The 19,821-nt window shown below is 37.4% G+C and overlaps 1 pseudogene; it reads left to right on the top strand.

The window, feature by feature from the left end:
• Positions 1–2,603: 2,603 nt before the first annotated feature.
• Positions 2,604–3,346, top strand: LOC112655844 (eukaryotic translation initiation factor 4E type 2-like; annotated as a pseudogene).
• The last annotated feature ends 16,475 nt before the right edge of the window (positions 3,347–19,821 follow it).

Genomic DNA, 19,821 nt, shown 5'->3' with positions numbered 1-19,821 from the left:
TAGTTACAACGTTGTACACAGAGTTCTAGAATTTACTCATGTAACTGAAACTTTATATACTTTGAACAGCAACTTCCTATTTCCCCCTCCTCTCAGCCCTGAGCAGACACCATTCCCCTCTCAGGTTCTACAAATTTGATTATTTTAGATACCTCATATAAATGGAATCCCTCAGTATTTGTCTGTCATTGACCTATTTCGTTGAGCATAATGATTCAACAATCCTGCTTCTGGGTATATATCCACAAAGCTGGGGCATCATTTGGCTCAGGTTGAGACCTCAGAGTGCCAGGATCCAGTTCCGCATCCGGCTCCCCGCAGGGGGCCTGCTTCTCCCTCTGCTTGTGTCTCTGCCTCTCTCTCTCATGAATAAACAAATAAAAACTTAAAAAAAAAAAAAAAAGCTAAGGCATCAGGTGTGTGTATAAGCTCATTCTGTGGAGATACTGGTGACTTGGAATGGGCTAGATGAAGAGGGCAGGGAAGGTGTTCACAGGCTTCCCTGGTGTCTGGGGAGTATCACACCCAGCCTCTCAGTGTCTGCTATATGAGAAGCCTGCCAGTCAGGCAGCACTTTTTAAGGGATGCAAATAAATTCTGTTCAGGAAAGCACTGGGGAATGGGTGTTTTTTGCCTGCTACCTCTGAGCTTTGGGGCTACAGCCACAGAGAGCCCTTTAAGAACTGTTAATTTGTTTGCTGTAATATTATGGGTCTCCCAGATGCAAGACCAGCTGACATTCAGAGCTAGGTGTTTTGGGGTCCTGTTCCTCAGATGGGTTTTTTTTAAACTTGGGGCACTAGATGTGGGATCCAAACTCCTCAGGGAGAAGCTTGGAGTTGGGAGTTCACTTTCAATTATATGGCATGTGCTGGCAGTGAGGTTTATTGGTGAGCGTCTCGGTTTTTCCTACCCATTTCGATGTGGGTGGGTATTTCCTCATTTGTCAGATGTGTAATTGTTGCTTCAGGTAGTTTCTGGATTTCTTTCAGAGGGAATTGCTCTGTGACTAGATTCTGTATGTTCATGTCAGAAGGTGATTTTAGAATACTCTTATCTTGCCTTCTTGGACTAGAACTGGTGTGAGGTGATCTCTCACTGTGATTTGGATTTGCCTTTTCCTGATGGTAAGTGATGTTGAACACCTCACAGGTGTCCGTTGGCCATCTCTATGTCTTCTTTGGGAAAATGCCAAGATTCCTGTCAGGTTAATCATGTAACTCTGTTTCATTAGGGTTGGTTTCTGCAGATTCTGTTCCTTGATTTGTAACATCTTTACCTGACTCTTCAATTTCCTTGACTTTCTGTGTTGGTGTCTGTACCTTAGACCAAGCAGGCATCTCTGTCAGCAATTATGGTCTGGCCTGTACAGAAGATCTCCACCAATCAGCTCTGACAGATTCTAAGGGTTTCTAAGAATCTAAGATTCTAAGGGTTTCTCTGAGCTCTTTCCTTCCCAAGGAAGAAGCAGGAGCTGTGGTTTCATCTGTTCACTTGTGCTCATCCATAGGTTGGGATCCTATGGCATCTACCTGTCTAAAACACCCATTTATGTTGTCCCTAAAATCCCACCTGTGTTCTTCCCACATGGCTAGACTAGGCCATGCCTAACACCTGTGTTCTTCCCACATGGCTAGACTAGGCCATGCCTAACAGCTTTGTAGATGCCAGTTCAGATGCCATATCTAAGATGCAAATCTGATGCCAGTTCTTTGCACAGCCCTGAAGATACTGGGTCACAAGACACCCGCAACAACTCTTTCTCTCCTAGAGGAAGCTGATTGGGATTTTTTTAATCCACTCACTCTTTACTGAGCAGAAGGGATAATCTATGGCATCTACCAGCCCCAGCCACCTCAGTTGGCTAAACAGCTGGATCCATGAGAGCTCCAAGAGTGGCAAGACAGAAGCCAGTCCTGTGTGGAGTCTTCTGGCAAAGATTGGGGTGTTGGACTTGTAAGCCAACCACTTTCTTCCCCTGGGTGGAGCTGGGAGATAGGGAGTCTCTCCCTGATTGGTGCTGCACCTGGAGAAGGGACTCTAGCAAGTGGCTGTCCAGAATCTTCCTACCTGCTTTTGAGATTCTGGTTTTACATTCACCTGGGATGCAGGAGCATTTCAAATAGCTTCTGAATTTCTCGGAAAGGAAATATTCCCATGAATTGCTGTGGAACTGGTGTGTTTATGGCACGAAGGAGGGTCTAGGACTTACTACTCTACCATCTAATTGACATCACCTCTTGACACTTTTTCTCCTTGAACATTTTGTTATGGAAAATTTTCAAACATATATAAAAATAAAAAGAATAGTATAATAAGCTTGCAGGGACTTGTTATGCAGCTTCAACAATATCAATATTTTGCCAATTTTATTTCACTATTTCCCCACATATTTGGAAGTTTTATTGTTTTTATTATTTTGATTTTTGTTCCAGTCTATATATCGTTTGAAAAAGTACATTACTACAAAAGAGATTTGGAAAAAAGGTGAGAGGAGACAAGTTTAGACAATTAAAAAAAATTACTGTAGAGAGAAAGCAAGAGTTCAGGAGACCAGAGTGTGATCAAGAATGTTTTGTTATTAAGTCACTCTGTGAGGCAGTGGCGACGGCGGTGGTGAGAGGATGAACAACAAGTTCGATGCATTGAAAGATGATGACAGTGGGGACCATGATCAGAATGAAGAAAATAGCACACAGAAAGATGGTGAGAAGGAAAAAACAGAATGAGACAAAAGTCAGGGCAGCAGTAAGAGGAAGGGTGTTGTCCCAGCAGAGCATCCCATGCAGAACAACTATACTTTCTGGAACTCCAGAAGAATCCCGGCCATCCCACCAGCTCACAGAGCTATGAACAGAATATCAAACAGATCGGCACCTTTGCCTCTGTGGAGCAGTTCTGGAGGTTTTATAGCCACATGGTACATCCCCGGGACCTGACAGGCCACAGTGACTTCCATCTCTTCAAAGGAATTAAGCCCATGTGGGAGGATGATGCAAATAAAAATGGTGGCAAGTGGATTATTCAACTGCGGAAGGGCTTGGCATCCCGTTGCTGGGAGAATCTTATCCTGGCCATGTTAGGGGAACAGTTCATGGTTGGGGAGGAGATCTGTGGGGCTGTGGTCTGGTTTCAGGAGGACATTATTTCAATATGGAATAAGACTGCCAGTGACCAAGCAACCATAGCCCACATCCAGGATATGCTTCGGCAAGTGCTTAACCTCCTTCCCAACACCATTATGGAGTACAAACCCCACACCAACAGCATCAAAATGCCAGCCAGGCTGGGCCCCCAAAGGCTCCTTTTTCAAAACCTCTGGAAGCCATGGTTGGATATGCCATGACCTTCTCCTTCTCTGGATGGGACCATCATTGAAGCTGGCATCATCAGAGTCGTTTGTTCTGTTGGTGTGCTACCTGTAAGATCCTTCTGTCCTGGACAAGAGGAGTTAGAAGAGCATTTTATGTTTTAAGAACAGGCTGACACACAGCAGCTACAACAGCTGAGATCACTTAATAAATAGTGCTAAACTAAAAAAAAAAAAAAAAAAAAAAAAAAGTTTTGTTGTTGAGGTTTTTTTTCCTTATTTTTTTAAATTTAAATTCAATTTACCAACATATAGTATAACACTCAGTCAGGGTTCATCACATCATATGCCCTCCTGAATGCCGATCACCAGTTACCCCATCCCCCCACCCACCTCCGCTTCTGCAACCCTTTGTTTGCTTTCCAGAGTCGGGAATCTCTCATAGTTTGTCTTCCTCTCTAATTTTTCCCCACTCAAGTTTCCCCTCCTTCCCTTATGGTCCCTTCACTATTTCTTATACTCCACGTATGAGTGAAATTATGTGATAATTGTCTTTCTCTGGCTTATTTCACTCAGTATGATACCCTCCAGTTCTATCCATATCAATATCATGGTAGGTATTCACCTCTTCTGATGGCTAATATTCCAATTATCATATGGTCCCCCTTTCTCTACATCCTCTCCAACATTTGTTGTTTCCTGTCTTTTTAATGTCAGCTGTTCTCACTGGTGTAAAGTGGTATCTCATTGTGGTTTTGATTTGTATTTCCCTGATGACAAGTGATGTGGAGCATTTTTTCATGTACCTGTTGGCCATGTGTAGGTCTTCTTTGGGGAAATATCTGATCAAAATCAACACCCCAAAAACCAACAATCTAGTAAGAAATGGGCAGAAGACATGAACAGATACTTGTTTTTATTGAAATGTTTTTAAAGGTTCAGATGCTGCCTAAATTCAACATCTTAAATATATCACATTTCTCTAATCTAGTAGGTTGCTGCATTTAAATTCTTGCCAATGATATTTGTTTTCCTTTGGAACCGTGGAAGACATATTTTCAGTGAATTTCAATGAACTTTTGGCAAAAATGAGGGATTTTAGATTGAATTACGGATTGGTTATATATATGCTACTTTAGTTAATTGTCAACATAGACCATTCATATAGCTATAGAAGAGGAAATTGAGGCCAGGAGGCCAAAATACTTAAACCAGATGGTTGGTAAGTGGTGGAACTAGAATAAAATATGAGTTTATGTAGTGATTTATCTTCTTTCCAATGAAGTAGATGGGTCTCTATATTTACAACATAGAGAGACTAAGAGAGATAAAGTCAGAGATAAAAGAGAAATACACACACACCAAGAATTATTTTCATATTTACTAAATTACAAGAATATATAGAATGCAATTTTTCTTATTTATGTTTAAAAATTTTTTTTTTTTTTTTTGCTAAAGCTGACAGTGAAGTTCATTTACACCCAAGTAAAGTATACTATAGCTTTGAGGTGTCAGAGGGGGAACCTGTGTGTAATGAAAATATTTGCTGTAGATCAACTATTCATATAACAAGGAAGGTGACCCTGCTATTAATGTAAAATCTAGTTTTCTTTGTATTTCATGATAATTATCAAAGTTTCTTTGGTATCAAGTGCTATAAAGATCAAATTATACTGATAACTTGTAATTTTATTTTTTGAAAAGTTATCTGGAAAAATACATTAGTGAAAATAATTGACTTTTCAAATATATATCACTCATTCTGTAAATGTCGATATTTAATATTGTATTAATCCCACTGCAGTTTGATTAAAAGAGATATTCTAGCTCTCCTTATGTTGTGATGGAGTTGCTGGCTCCTTTCACAATTCCTAAAGTGGAAACTTAACCTAGTAAGTTTCAAATTATTGAAATCAATATTGAAATATTGGTGGAAATCAATATTGGTGAAATCAATATTGAAATATTGAAATGAGTGTCAAATTATCCAGCTGATCATATTAGCACCCTGCATGGTATGTGATAGAAGGATAAGGAAAAACTTCATTGCATCTATGCTTAGAATTCCTTCATTTCATTTTTTTTCTTCTTCTTTTTTTTTTTTGAATTCCTTCATTTCTTATGACTCCATCAAATCCACATTTGGCGCCTAATACTTTGATAGGTATCATGGGACGGACAATACATTATGAACTTTAAACTAAAAGGCACATTATTAGCAGGAGAGGTTGTAAATCATCTTAAAACATTCATCCTGTTTCCCCTATATACATCCAGTGGTTCTATGTGCTTAGTGTGCTGTGAACACCACTAAACACTGTTTACCAGGGGCTGCTTTATCAGTATTCATCAAGTAGGCATATGCTGAGAATGAAGGATATATACAGGGCAAGACATCCAGCTCATGAACATCAACCTTACCTATACCCAGTACACAAAGATGCTGACTGAAACAAAAGTACTGATTGTTGCTTCTCTTTTGCTTCTTTCCATATTTGCACAACTGATCCTATCTCTTCACTTCACCACTGGGGTATTTTTTTTTTTTTTTTTTTTTTATGATAGTCACACACAGAGAGAAAGAAAGGCAGAGACACAGGCAGAGGGAGAAGCAGGCTCCATGCACCGGGAACCCGATGTGGGATTCGATCCCGGGTCTCCAGGATCGCGCCCTGGGCCAAAGGCAGGCGCCAAACCGCTGCGCCACCCAGGGATCCCTGGGGTATTTTTTTCACTATCATCCTTGGGCACTTACGAAGGTTGTTCATCAAACTTCAGTCAACTTCCACTGTGCTAAGATATGATAGTATAGTCTTAGAACAAGTCAACTTAATTAAATTTCAAAACCAATAAATATTTGAATGAAAAGATTGCTTGAATCAAGTAGAACCTATACCCAGATGCCAAACATAGGTATTATAATATAAATGTCAACTTACTGGCATTTATATTAATTTTCTGGCTTGGGTTTTACTACTCTTTTCACGAACGTAATTATAAAAATGTAGAACGTGTGATTTTTGCACATACTGTGTTATTTTTCACTCCCATTGCATCTGCACGGTACTCCTGAGTAATATATTTTGAAAAACAGCAATGGTTAATCATTTCCTGAGCATCGCTAAATGTGCCGCATGCCAGCCTGAGCATCATCTCCATGTGTTCTCACCACAATCCTATCGTGGAAGTGTTGCTTTCAATCCCATTTTGTGGGTTAGGAAACTGAGACAGAGAAATCGATATGAGGTAGCTAGTAAGAGTTTGAGTTGACAACTAAACCAGGATATGGGACTTCAACTTGTCTTCATGATAATTTTTACAAGTATCTATAGTTCGCCAAGCGATTGTAACACTGATAATGCCAATGAAAATTTTGGATCGCATTTTAATGTTACTGTTATTCATTTTCACCTTTAAGTCTTGATTAGGAAGAAATTCAGTGGAGAAATATACTTTGTATCTTGGAGAACACCAAAGAGCTCTAAAAGTTGCCATCCTAGAGGCAGCGGAATCAAATGTAACACAGGAGTCCTGAAATCAGTTCAGGGCTTGTGGGTGACTGAAGTGTATTCTTTTCCAAAAATAAATAATTTATTTTTAGAAGAATTGTTCTGAGAGTAACAGATCTCTGGCTTACATATGGCCTGAACCAAATATTTTGGAAATATTCTTGATTGTCCAAAAATTAAAAAAACAAAAACAGAACCCCAGTAATCCTTGTACAGAAGGGAAAATATAGAGATTTGTTTCTTTTATATAAATAGATCAGCATGGTGATAATCAGTTCTGAATCTTAATAACCTTCAAAAATCCTAGTCTGAAAGTTGAAAGTGGAATTCTTTCCCAAACAAAAGAGAAATGAAACAAGTAAATAATTAACTCCAATCTTTTGTGGGCCACTTGAGTACTGGTGCTTGATTTCATTCTGAGCATCTTCTTCCACGTTGTAACAAATCTCCAAGGATTCATCTGAAGCTGGACTTGAATCAATAACTCATCCTTTCAGCTGCTGGCTCCAGACTCTTTCAACCTTTTCAATATATTGCTCTAACCTTTGCAATTTTTCCTGCCCTTTTCATACTTGAATCATTTGGGTCTTCTTCATTTATTAAATTCATACAGTTGGCATCCTTTTTGAACAAAAAAAAAATAGTTCTTGCAGTGTTAATTGAATGAACTTGTGAATATATCTTGTAAGTGCAGGCATCTCAAGGAGTTTTTTAAAATAAAACTTTAGGGCTTATTTTTCTAGGTCTAAGAGTTTGAAATAATTTTTAACCATTATAAAAAAAAACTCAAGATTTTATTTCTTCTCTTCATTTCACTGCTTAAATGTATCTGGACTGACACACACAACTGAGTCACTAAAGAACAGAAAATCATCTAATGGCAGTGCAATAGCATAAACTTTAACTACTTCCGATCATGTCTCTTTCCTGAACTGTGGGAAATGGCTGTGGATTATCTGCTTTACTTGTTTGTAGTTTACTTTCATCTCAAGAGCCCTGCATTGCAAAAATCTTCAGGCTAGAGTTTTTTTTTGTGCAGATTTTGAACCTTGAAATTAATTTGGTTAAGACCTCACAAGTGCAAATATCATGAACTCCTATTATGCTACCAGAGGTTCTAAATGAGATTGCCTTGCTGTTGCATAAGAGAATTAAAAGAACACTAGTAAACAGCAAATGTGGGAATTAGTGGCTCCCTTTGGTCTCAAACATTATATTCTGATATTTTCTTTTCTGGTTTTCGGGTTCTCTATTTTTAATTTTGAAAGACGGCCTTATTTATTTGGTTCTGATTGTTTGACTCCCTTTACCTAAAGGTCAGAATTGGAAAAAATGAAGAAAGATATAAAATCAGAATGTTTTAATAATCCAGCATGATTCTAAGATCCTTGCAGCCTGTGTCTATCGAAAGCTCTGTTGATTTTCAGTAAGTTTTGATATCTGGAGCTCTGCTCAGTGTGCAAACTAGATTTGCTCTTTCTCCCTTTACTTTTTTTTTTTTTTTAATCTTTTAGAAACATTGGAATTGGAACTTTAAAGATTTTACTGCCTCTCCTTTAGAATAACTCTGCAATTAAGATGGACTAAATATATTACTTGTATTTTAAAAATGTACAAGCTCACTGGGTTACTTTTTAATTTTCCTCTATGTACCCAAGTGGATAATTTAAGCAATATCTAGGGTATTAGTAGATATTAGTGTTCTACTGCTTACTGTATTCAATAATAGCAGAATGCATCTTAGGAGAGAAGCACAGAAGAACTTCATTATTTTAGGACACTTGGGGAAACAAGAAAACATGATTTTCTTCTTTCTATAGCTTGTCTTATTGCAATGGTTTCAAGTTACCTGATTTCTGTCATCCAGGATTTATTTTATAAAATAGCCAAAAAGTAAACAATCATTCGTTAGCTAATTAAACCTAAGCCTTTACATAATTATGGAGATACTCGGTGCTCTTCTAAAAATATCTTAACATATTTGTAATTTAAGTCCCTTAACAGATAGAGGCTTCAGAGACAGATTGTTGCAATTGCAAAAAAGTAAAAATATGCCAAATATCTGCAATGACTGACTCCTCATGCCGGGGCTCAACAAACTTTATCTGTAAAGGGGCAGATAGCAAATATTCTGAGCTTTGCAGCCCATATGGTCTCTGCTGCAACTCCTCAACTTCATCGTTGTAGTGCAAAATAAGTCATAGACAATATTTAAGTAAATGATCGCAACTGCATTCCAATAAGATTCTATTCATAAAAAACAAGCAGTGGGCCAGATTCAACCTATGGGCACTAGCATGCCAACTCCTTCCTTATCCTTTTGATGGTAGACCTTTCATTTTTATATATTACTCTATAAATGTGTGCTTAGCCCATTTACACATAAGCTGATAGTAAACAAAAATGACTTACTATATTAAATGTTTTAGATGTTCTTGTGAAACTTTTAACAGAGATCAAATAATAAAGCCTTAGATATGAAAGTGTTATAAAATACAGTTGGATCAATATTTTAACATTAAGAAGACATCATGAAATAATTTATGTCTTCCAACTATTTGCTACAAGTGGTTGAAATCTTCTAATACGTATCTAGAAAAAACTATAAACTTGTCAATCAAAGGTATACCGGTCTCTTTCTAGTTCTAATAGTTTTTTTTTTTTTTAAGTAAACTCGCTCTTTCTTAGATAAATAATTCAACCCTCAGAGTTTCTTCCCTCTTTTCCTTCAGAGAATGGTGTGGGTGGGAATGAACAGTAGACAGCTGGAGTGTTTTCCAGGGATGGGAAAGGTGTCTTTAGATCAATAGGTGAATTTTGTTGCTATCCTCTTGGTCCTTGGTAGTCTTCTTTATTTAAATCAAGTCTGATGAAAGGCATGGCTTGTTCTCTTGTCATAGATGAGCTATAAGTATTGGTAAGGCTTTACTTCAGCATGAAGATTCCCATGAAGTTGACTATAACTCCATTGGAATCACAGAACAGAGATAACCTGGCCCAGTAGTATTCAACCAGATGGGCTCTTTGACCCACTTTGTTGTTCCCCTTGCAATATCTACAACCTATACCATCTGCTATTTTATATGACCTCAATATGTGGTAGTTAGGAAATCGTGGATCAATCTCACACAGCTGCCATAGGGGACCCTGTGGTTCTAATTCCTTCTGCCTGAACTTCTACTCTTCATGCTTCTAATTTTATACTCTGATTTGGCTGTGATGTGTTTACACAATGCTCACTGTGAGGTGCTTCTCACTCAGATTCCCAAACTCAGTGCGGCACAAGATTGTCTTTGAGGTTGGTTTGTTTGGGAACAATTATCTTGTTTTACTAATTTACTCATCCCCCTTCCCCTCTGAAATTCAATATAAGGATCAGACACCAACCTCTGGTGTCTCCTCTCTCTTTCTCTGTCTCCCTCTCTTGAATGCAAAGGATCCTCCTCCCTTTTCTTTGTGAGGAAATCTCCCTCTCTGTAATAACTTTCTCTTTCTCTCTTGTTTTTTCTATTTATATTCTTGTACTCATTTTCCTTGGTAACAAAATCTCATAATTTGGCCTGCATTTGTTGAAGGGCTACAGGGAAACATGATTGACTCGAACGGTAAAAATGTATATGCCAAAGGTACTCATTAGAAAAGGTACTAAATTAATAATTTCTCATTTAAATATCTGAAAATGTCTTGCTATTATTTCATGATAAGACCATGTTCTGTCTATCATTCAATGCACCATGTGAATGTACCTTACGATGCTACAGAATTCACAGAATCTGTTACTGGGAGATTCAAGATTCATAATATATTACCAAGAGGGACATTGGGTGTGTATGAGCTCACAGCATTTCAGATCCTGCATCTTGCCCTTCTGTTCCCCTCTATACACAAATAGACAGACATGACACACTATACTACTATTTTTCCAAGAAGACAAAATTTTTGGATTGGCAAAATTGTTATCAAATACGCAGGTTGTTTGTTTCCTAACATCTTTTTTCCTCCTGACATCTTGGCTATTTGCACTTTTTTCATGTGTCCCAGAAATATTGCTATTTAAAATTCAAGGACTCTTTTCCACTTTATTTCTATTTTGTTAATTAAAGGTCTAGATATTTACAATATTTTATTCATTGTCTAGTTTTCCAACAGACAAACATTGAAGAACTGCTGTGTTCTCTTTGCATATAAGTGCCTAATACACCAACCCTGCCTGCAAAGATGTCACAATGCAGGGGGAAAGACAACAGTAACTAGAGTAAGTGGGGGAAATACTGCAATAAAGGTGTGAACAAGCAGCCACACAATTCTAGTATGGGAAGTAATCATTCCAGGCTTAGCAGATGCAGAAAAGATCTGGAGAGAGATGGCATTTGTGCTGGTACCATGACTAAAGTTTGGCAGATAGAAAATGTGGGGAAAAGCAATGAAGGCAGAAGGAGATGATGAGTACATATAGGAGAATGATGCACATGTCATGTGGGAAAAAGAGAGCATGAAAATTTGCCATTCTCTGGGAAATGGATAGTTTTTGCAATAAATGGTGCTGGGATAAAAGGTTATTTTCATGCAAGAGAATGAGTTTGGAACCCTAGCTCTTAGCATATACAAAAAATAACTCAAAATGGACCAAATAACCTACCTATTGGAGCTAAAAGTATAACTCTTAGATGAAAACCTGACTACAGATTTGGTAATAGAGTCTTAGATATAATATCAAAAGCATGAACAGTAAAAGAAAATAATAGGTAAATTGGACTTCAACAAAATTTAAAATTGTGTATCACAGAATATTATCAAGAGAGTAAAAAAGGCCAAATACAGAATGGAAGAAATTACTTGCAAATCCTGTATCTGATAAGACACACAATGGCCAACAAGTACATGAAAGGACGATTGGTATCAACTGTCATTGGGGCAGTGAGATACCACAATGAGAAACCACTTCACATAATTAAAAAGGAAAAACATAAGTATTGGTGAGGATGTGGAAAGACTGGATCTCTTGTTAAATAGATGGTGGAAGTGTAAAATGGAGCGGTCACTTGGGAGAATCTTTCAGCTGTTCCTCTTACATAAAGATAAACACAGAAAAACCATATGACCCAGCAATCTCCCTTCTAGGTTTAAATACAAAAGAATTGAAAAAGGATACTCAAATACTTGACACAAATGTTCATTATAGCACAGTTTACAATAGTCAAAAGGTAGAAACAGCCCAAATGCCCTTAATGGATCAACAAAGCATGTGGTTACTCTACAGCCATAAAAGGAATGGACTAAGACTTGCTACAATGTAAACAAACTTTGAAAACAGTAAGTGAAAGGAGCCACACATAAAAGGTCAGATATATTGTATGATTTCATTTATATGAAGTATCCAGTATGGGTAAATCCACAATATAGAAAGCATATTTGTGCTTGCCGGAGGCTGGAAGAATGGGCCTTGGGGAGTGATTGCTTCATGTGTACAAGGTTTTCTTTTGCAGAAATATGGTTTTGGAGATAGAGAGATGCTGACTGCACAACACTGTGAATGTACTAGGTACCAGCCAAATGTACACATTAAAAATCACTCATTTTATATTATCTTGATTGCTGCTCAACTAAGAAAAAAAAATCCCAAGCTAAAAATCTTCATGGCTGTGCTAATTGGAGCAGAAATTGGAGGCCTTGGTCACACACTGGCCTGTTTACTAAAGCAAACTCACAATTATTTCTTAAGGAGAATGTTGGCCCCATTCACAGGAACATCCCAAGTTGGGTGGGTTGCCTTCAACTCAGGCAAAAATCCTTGTTATGCTTCTCAATTTCCACATGAAGATGTGAACCCAGTCTTTAACTCAACTGATAGTTGTGGCTTATTGTTTAACTTGCAACTAAATGGATTTACATGGTATACAATACTTACTATTTAAGGTTGACTTATGACTTGTACTTTACAGAGCACTTCATTTTTATCCCAGGACATTGTAGGTTTCCCATATGGAATTTATCTGGTCCACCTTCCAATCAGCAGTAGCCACAACTCTTTTTCCTAGAGTCCTTCTTTGGATGCCAGAGCTTGCTCAGTCCACTGGGGTTAGCCTGGAGGTACCACTAAATTAACCTCAACCAAGGCAGGGCAGGAATTGGTAGATAAATACCATACTTCCCATGCCCTCTAAGGTGTGTGTTCTGCAGTGGTTCCACAGTTCTTGAGCAGCCTGTAGCCTCATCAACCATGGTAGTAACTTAGCTGATAATGCAGGTATTGCTTTATTGGATCCCTTCCATAGTCTGTCTCACTTCTCCACTGCCCTACCTGGTTCTTGAGATTACTTCCCAACAGTGGCTTCTGAGAGAACTCTGACAAAGACAGGAATCCTCTGAAATAGGCATCATTTCCATTTTTAAAGATGAGAAAAACTGGGGTGTACAGAGGCTTAGCAATTTGCTCAAGGTGACAGAGCTAGGAAGTGATGTTGCTACGATAAAAATCCAAGACTGAAAAGCTGGATCTCTCCATCATTTTGCAAATGGCCTCTTAGGAAAAACAGGCAGAACAGTATCTTACTAACTGCTCCCAAGACCTAAAATCTCTACTGAATAAAGAATACTAGTATATGATTAGAGGAAAGTCTTGCAATCTGTCTATTCCTTTAGGGGCTCTAAAATCTACTCTGTGATTAAACTGAATAATCCCAAAGCCCTGTACCTGAAATCTATCATATCTCCCCACAACCATGCAAAGACTGCATTCAATGAGTTTTCGTGTTGCAATGTCATCTATCAACAACATCAGATGACATAGAAATATTCTAAGGGATTCATTGTAATGTGTGGGTAGTAATATTATCAAAGGTTTCCTTGATCCATTCCAATCTCTTTTTTTTTAAATGAAATATTTGGGAGAAATGGCTTTCAGATGTTAGCAGCAGGAATAGTGGATAACACAAACAATTGGTTGGTTTTTGACCTATGGAGCATGACTGTGCCACTCTTCATTTTTCCTCCATACACTAGTAACTAGAAAAATATTTTGACTTATCCAGAGCAAATGACAGGACTATATCTCCTCCCTGATGGCAGGTGATGTCCCTAATGTTGTTTCAACTTCCTAAAAAATTTACTTGTAATTCATCTTTTCTTGTGTTTAATATCTTTGTGACAACCTCTAAAAGTTTTCATAACAAATGAGGGCATAAATAAATGCCCTTAATGAGCCACGAGCACCATAGTTTATTTTAAAGCTTTTGATTGCTTCAGAAATTACCTACTCATGACATGATACATGAATTGGACTAAACTGTAGCTCTCATCTTCATTTAGATTTCTCATGCCTTACCCAGCATAGGAACCCAGTTTAGGAACAGAAGACTAGGCAAGGATATGTAGAAAGTATAACAATAGGAACATAGACTTTCAGTTGAGTATTATGTAAGGCAATGTATAGTAAAGATTATGTTTCAGGGGTCCATATATCTCTTATTGCCTATGAACTTCTAAAGGCGGATGGGATGGAATGGTTGGATGGAGACTCAAGGATGCATCAACAAAGCCATAACCAAATGCATACTTCCCTGATTATTCATTTGGGGAATTTCACTTCCATGCTGGGTTTAGCAGTGAAGCATAACAGAATGCACTCAAAATTTCTCGTTCTTGGAAGATTAGTAGCTGTAATCACTTAAGTGCATGAAACCCATTTTATCTTAGGTTATTCAAGTATGTTATTAGTGGGGGCAAGTGGATTCATTAAATTATAAGTGTGTACTTATTGTGGGCCAGGATAGAGACTGCATAGACAGCATAGAATTTTGTTCATAGGAAGTACAATAATTTTCAACAATCTAGCAGTAAGTCCTCAAAATGCATTTCTTCTACTTATGTTATTTCTGGTGATCATTGACGTGCTTTATTAACCTCAACAATCAACAAAATGCCAGGAAGTTACGCATTGAGTCATCTGTGTAAGAGATGACTCATTTGGCTGTGCTGTCACACCCATTTTCTTCAATTCTGACTGCTAGTCTGGTTTTAGCAGATGTAATGCACAGGATGCCAATCAGAGTACAGGATATTACTTTTGAACTAGGCTAATACTTTCAACATAACTTTTCTCTGTAATTACCTTACCTTTTTTTTTTTTTAACTGTATCTCCAGGTCAGGAGTATACAGGAAAATAATTTCTTGCAATGCTGAATGACAGTTATTTGTCATATTTTGTGCTTAATTATGGTATGCCAATCATGCTGATTCACAGTGACATAGGCCCTTAGGGCCCAAAGAAATAATCTGGCACTGAAAAAGTCATGATTTGAACATCAATTAAAAGCATAAGATAGCATTATTGGTTCTGTGCAACTTCAGAATTCCAATAGCATTGGTAACTAAAGTTCTGTTATTGCATCTGCTGAATTATTTTTGAAATTTGTATGAGGCACAGGAGAAAAAGTGATAATTGGACTTCATTAAAATTAAAAGCTTTGTCCCTCAAAAGACATTATCAAGGAAGTGAAAATATCACCTACAAAATTAGAGAAAATTTTCGTAAATCATGTATTGGATAAAGTTTTATTTATTTATTTTTAAATATTTAATTTATTTATTCATGAAAGACACAGAAAGAGAGGAGACATAGGCAGAGGGAGAAGCAGGCTCCTCAAGGGAAGCCCGATGTGGGACTTGATCCTGGGACCCTAGGACCATGCCCTGAGCCAAAGCAGACACTCAACCACTGAGCTATCCAGGAGTCTCTGGATAAAGTTTTAATATCTAGAATATATATATATATATATATATATATATGCATCTAGTGTTTGTGTGTGTATATATACATATAAAATGGTACAATTCCATAACAAACTGACAAAGAACTCAAATGTACAAAGGATTTGAATACTTAAAAGTTAAACATAGTATTACTACTATGATCCATAAATTACACTTTTAGGTATATACACAAAATAACTAAAAAAATGCAGACACTGTGCACCATTATTCATTTCATCATTACTCAAAATAGCCAAAGGTAGAAAAAGAAAACGAAGTGTCTGTCCACCGATTACAGGATACACAAATGTACATACATAGAATGGAATATTATTCAGCTCTAAAAGAAATGACATGTTGATACTATTACATGGATAAATATTGACAATATGCTAAGTCAAATAAGCCAGACTCAAAACGATATATATGATTCTACTTATGTGAAATAACAGGAAAAGAAAAAACATATAACTTTAATGTAGATAGAGGTTACCAGGGGTTAGGTGGAGAGGTGGGAATCAGAATTATTGAGGAACGGCTACATGGTTTATGTTTGAGGTAAAGAAAAACATTTGGAGGTAGTGACAAGAAATGATAGATCTGCAACACTGAATGTTATCAATACCACTGAATTGTACCTTAAATAATGGGTAAAATTTCAAATTTTATGTTATATAAACATAATGATAAAAAAAAACCAAAATGTATAAAATCTGCACACATTAATGTAACAGTGCACAATCACCTTCCCATGGAGTCTACCTTCATTTTGAATTTTCCTCCCACCAGCTTGGTGTTCTGAAAGAGCTGGCTTTTTTTTTTCCCCTAAAGATTTTATTTATTTATTCATGAGAAAGAGAGAAGCAGAGACACAGGCAGAAGGAGAAGCAGGCTCCATGCAGGGAGCCCAATGTGGGACTCGATCCCAGGACTCCAGGATCACGCCCTGGGCTGAAGGCAGGGGCTAAAACGCTGAGCCACCCAGGGATCCCAGAGCTGGCTTTCAAACAAGTTGGGTTTATTAAGTAATAATTAATCACTCACATTTCCCCCCCCTCCCATTTTCTAATTAAGCTTTAAAATTGCTCAACACAGTTTCTGTAGAGGTAAGGGAACAGTCAATTTCCTCACTGAGCTCCTGTAATTTCAGCTAATACACTTCACCTTCTCATTTACTTGCATGGCCTTTTTACGGGGAAATGGGTGATTGATTTTTATTTGAGCTTTAAATATAATGCCCTTTTTGCTTCCTTCAACTATCCCTAGGGATCTAGGGTTCTGAGTTTCCAGGGATGGAAGCTTCTAGTACAAGAAGCACTTGACTAGGAGTCAACAGCATTTTGTTCAAATTTTAGCTCTGTCACAAACAAAATAGGCTTAACACGTCTATTACATATAATATCCAATTTGGCTTATAATTCAAGATACAAGCATAATCTGTATTAAACATTTTGATTCATAAAGGCTAAAATAAAGGGACAGGTCAAGGTGGATCAGGCAAAAGGAAACAATAAGAAATCAAGAATTTAATACCTGTTATCAAATAATATATAACTTGAGCCTATAAGCATTATACATGGGAAGGTATAAAAGTGCTAAAGTCAGAATTACTATATATGCATATATAGTAAAAAGTATGAATTAAAAAACATTGCAATTACAGGAAATGCAAGAGAATATAATAGATAAAAATACAGTAATATTAGACTACTTCAATACTTCACTAAGGATGTAGTAGATGAAACACATATTGATGTATAGCAAACTTGACATGCCAAAGTAAAGAATATTGACTTCTTAAGTCATGGAATATTTACTTTTTAGTTTGGCAGCATTTGAAGGTTTTAAAAAATATGCTTATGATATCACTACACTAGTCATATTTTCATATTAAATTTAAAATATGGGGTTTGTATGCCATTAAAATGGACACTGTAAATACGGTTGGTCTTGGCATATAGGCTTTAGGACTTGGAGAAGGCCTCTATAGCAGGTGATACATAAACAAGCCAAAGATGGCCCACAAACCTTGGCTGTATGTTGTTCACTTCTTCACAGCAGGCAAAGATCATTAGCTCAAAAGCCCATAAGCACCAAACTTAAATGTTTATGCATCTAGCTGTTTAAATATAGCACAAATAGCAGATTTTTAGCTACTTAGAGCTTTCCTATTTTACATACCTCCACAAAACCACACCCAACATCTGCTATATAGAGAGGAGATAAATTGTGGCCATTAAAGACTCCAAGTCATTGCTGCCTTTCAGAGTTCTCTGAGAGACCCTCCTACTGTGCTACTGAGCAGTATCACCCAGACACACAAACCTGATTCCTCTCTTCCCCTGGGAGTTCTTTCCTCCTGAAGGTAGCTCTGTTCTGTTGCTTCAGGTGGTTTTCTTGCTGTGAGAGACTTTCTCCTTCAATGCAACCTATCCCATTTCTGCCCAAATAAACCCCACTGGTCGCTATGCCCCCTAGTGATCATATCTGTCTCCTTGATGAGCCTTGAAATCCTTCAAGCTCACTGCAAGGTGTAAACAGGGTGGTTATTACATACGGGTTGCTCCTGATCTGGTGCCATAGAAAGTATTCTAAAAGTCATGACTTAGGCTAATGCTACCCATGGTTGTCTTTCCTTTCCAGGAGCTCTGAAGTTCTGTGGAGGCACTTAGGCACCTCCCAAATAACCCTTCAAAACTGAATCCCAGCTAGTGGAAGTACTGCCTCATGAGAGCTCACAGCTGTCTGCCCTTTTGGAGAATTATCCTTGGCCCAAGCAAAGAGAGCACGCTTGCTCAAGGCTGGGACGTTTTTTCCATAGGCAGACCGTATCCACTGTCTGGTTGATGCAGGGATATAAAGTCTTGATTACAACACTTGAATTTAGGACTACTTTGAAGAGCCTTTCTTGTTTCAGACCATCATATGAGGTCCACTAAGACTTTTTTTTTTTTTTTTTTTTTTGTGATTGAATCACAGCCCATCCTCTGCTTAATCTTGCTTCATTCTTTTTCCCCACAGGTGTTGCTCCTGAAAGTACTCCTTAATAAACTTCCTGGGAATTAATCTCCTTTTCAATATATGCTCCCTGACATTTAGCAGTGTTGGTTAAACTAATTCTGAGTGGCAGAGAAAAATATTTTTATTATTTTTCATTTTTTGGGGGGAAGGGATTTGTTGACAATGTTATATTAGTTCAGGTGTACAGAATATTGATTCAGCAACTCTATGTTATGCTGTGCTCACCACAAGTGTAGCTACAACCTGTCACCATACAGGGCTCTTAAAATATTGACTATATTCCCTCTGCTATTACCTTTTATTCCTATGACTTATTCATTCCCTAACTGGAAGCCTGGACATCCCACTCCCCTTCACCCATTTTGCCCATCCCCCCTTCCCCTCCCCTCTGCAAGCCATCATTTCTCTATTTACATGTCTATTTCTGTTTTTTGTTTATTCACATGTTTTGTTTTTTAAATACCACACATAAGTAAAATCATATGGTATTTGTCTAAAATTTATTTTATTAGTTATTTATCAGTGTTTTACAGCTATATTTTATTTATGACAGTATTGTTTATTGGGTAAGGGCCCAGATCCTGAGGCCAGACAATGCATTCAAGTCCAGCTTCACTACTTACTACCTGATTACTTAAGACAAACTGCTTAAACTTATGAGTCTCAGTTTCACTGTCTTTAAAAATAATAATACCTACTGCAGACAGTTCTGTGAGGATGGAATCAATATATTTATGATGCTTAGAAGAGTAACACTTAAATGCAATATATATGTTTATTTAACAAGCAAGCAAAAATAAAGTTAGCCAGCAACGTTGTGTATGAAATTATTAGATACAAAGGAGTGACATTTTATAATTCAGACATTTATGTAAATGACCTGGATCATATTTAATTAAGGAATATCTGGGGTGCAATTCAAGGGCATCATTTTTTTTAGAGATGTGATTCATGGAATCATAATTAGTATTAATTAAATGGGAAAGCAAAGTTTTACTTTTTGATCATTCAGTTAGTCATTAGACCTCTATGAAGAGCACTGTGTGTGGGAAATTGTAAGCATCTCAATAGTAAGGTCATAACCAGCTATTGCTACAAATATGCTGCAAAACCACCTAAAACTGTGATTTGAAACAAGAGTACACTAACCCACATTACATAACCTAACATGTGTAGGTTACCTGGGCTTTCGATGATCAAGGTTTGGCTTTTTTTTTTTTTTTTCAAAG

This window comes from Canis lupus, chromosome X (genome assembly GCF_003254725.2).
Source record: "Canis lupus dingo isolate Sandy chromosome X, ASM325472v2, whole genome shotgun sequence".
NCBI classification, from domain to species: Eukaryota; Metazoa; Chordata; class Mammalia; order Carnivora; family Canidae; genus Canis; species Canis lupus.
The sequence above is the reverse complement of the archived record's forward strand: the minus strand, read 5'-3'. Positions and strand labels throughout refer to the sequence as shown.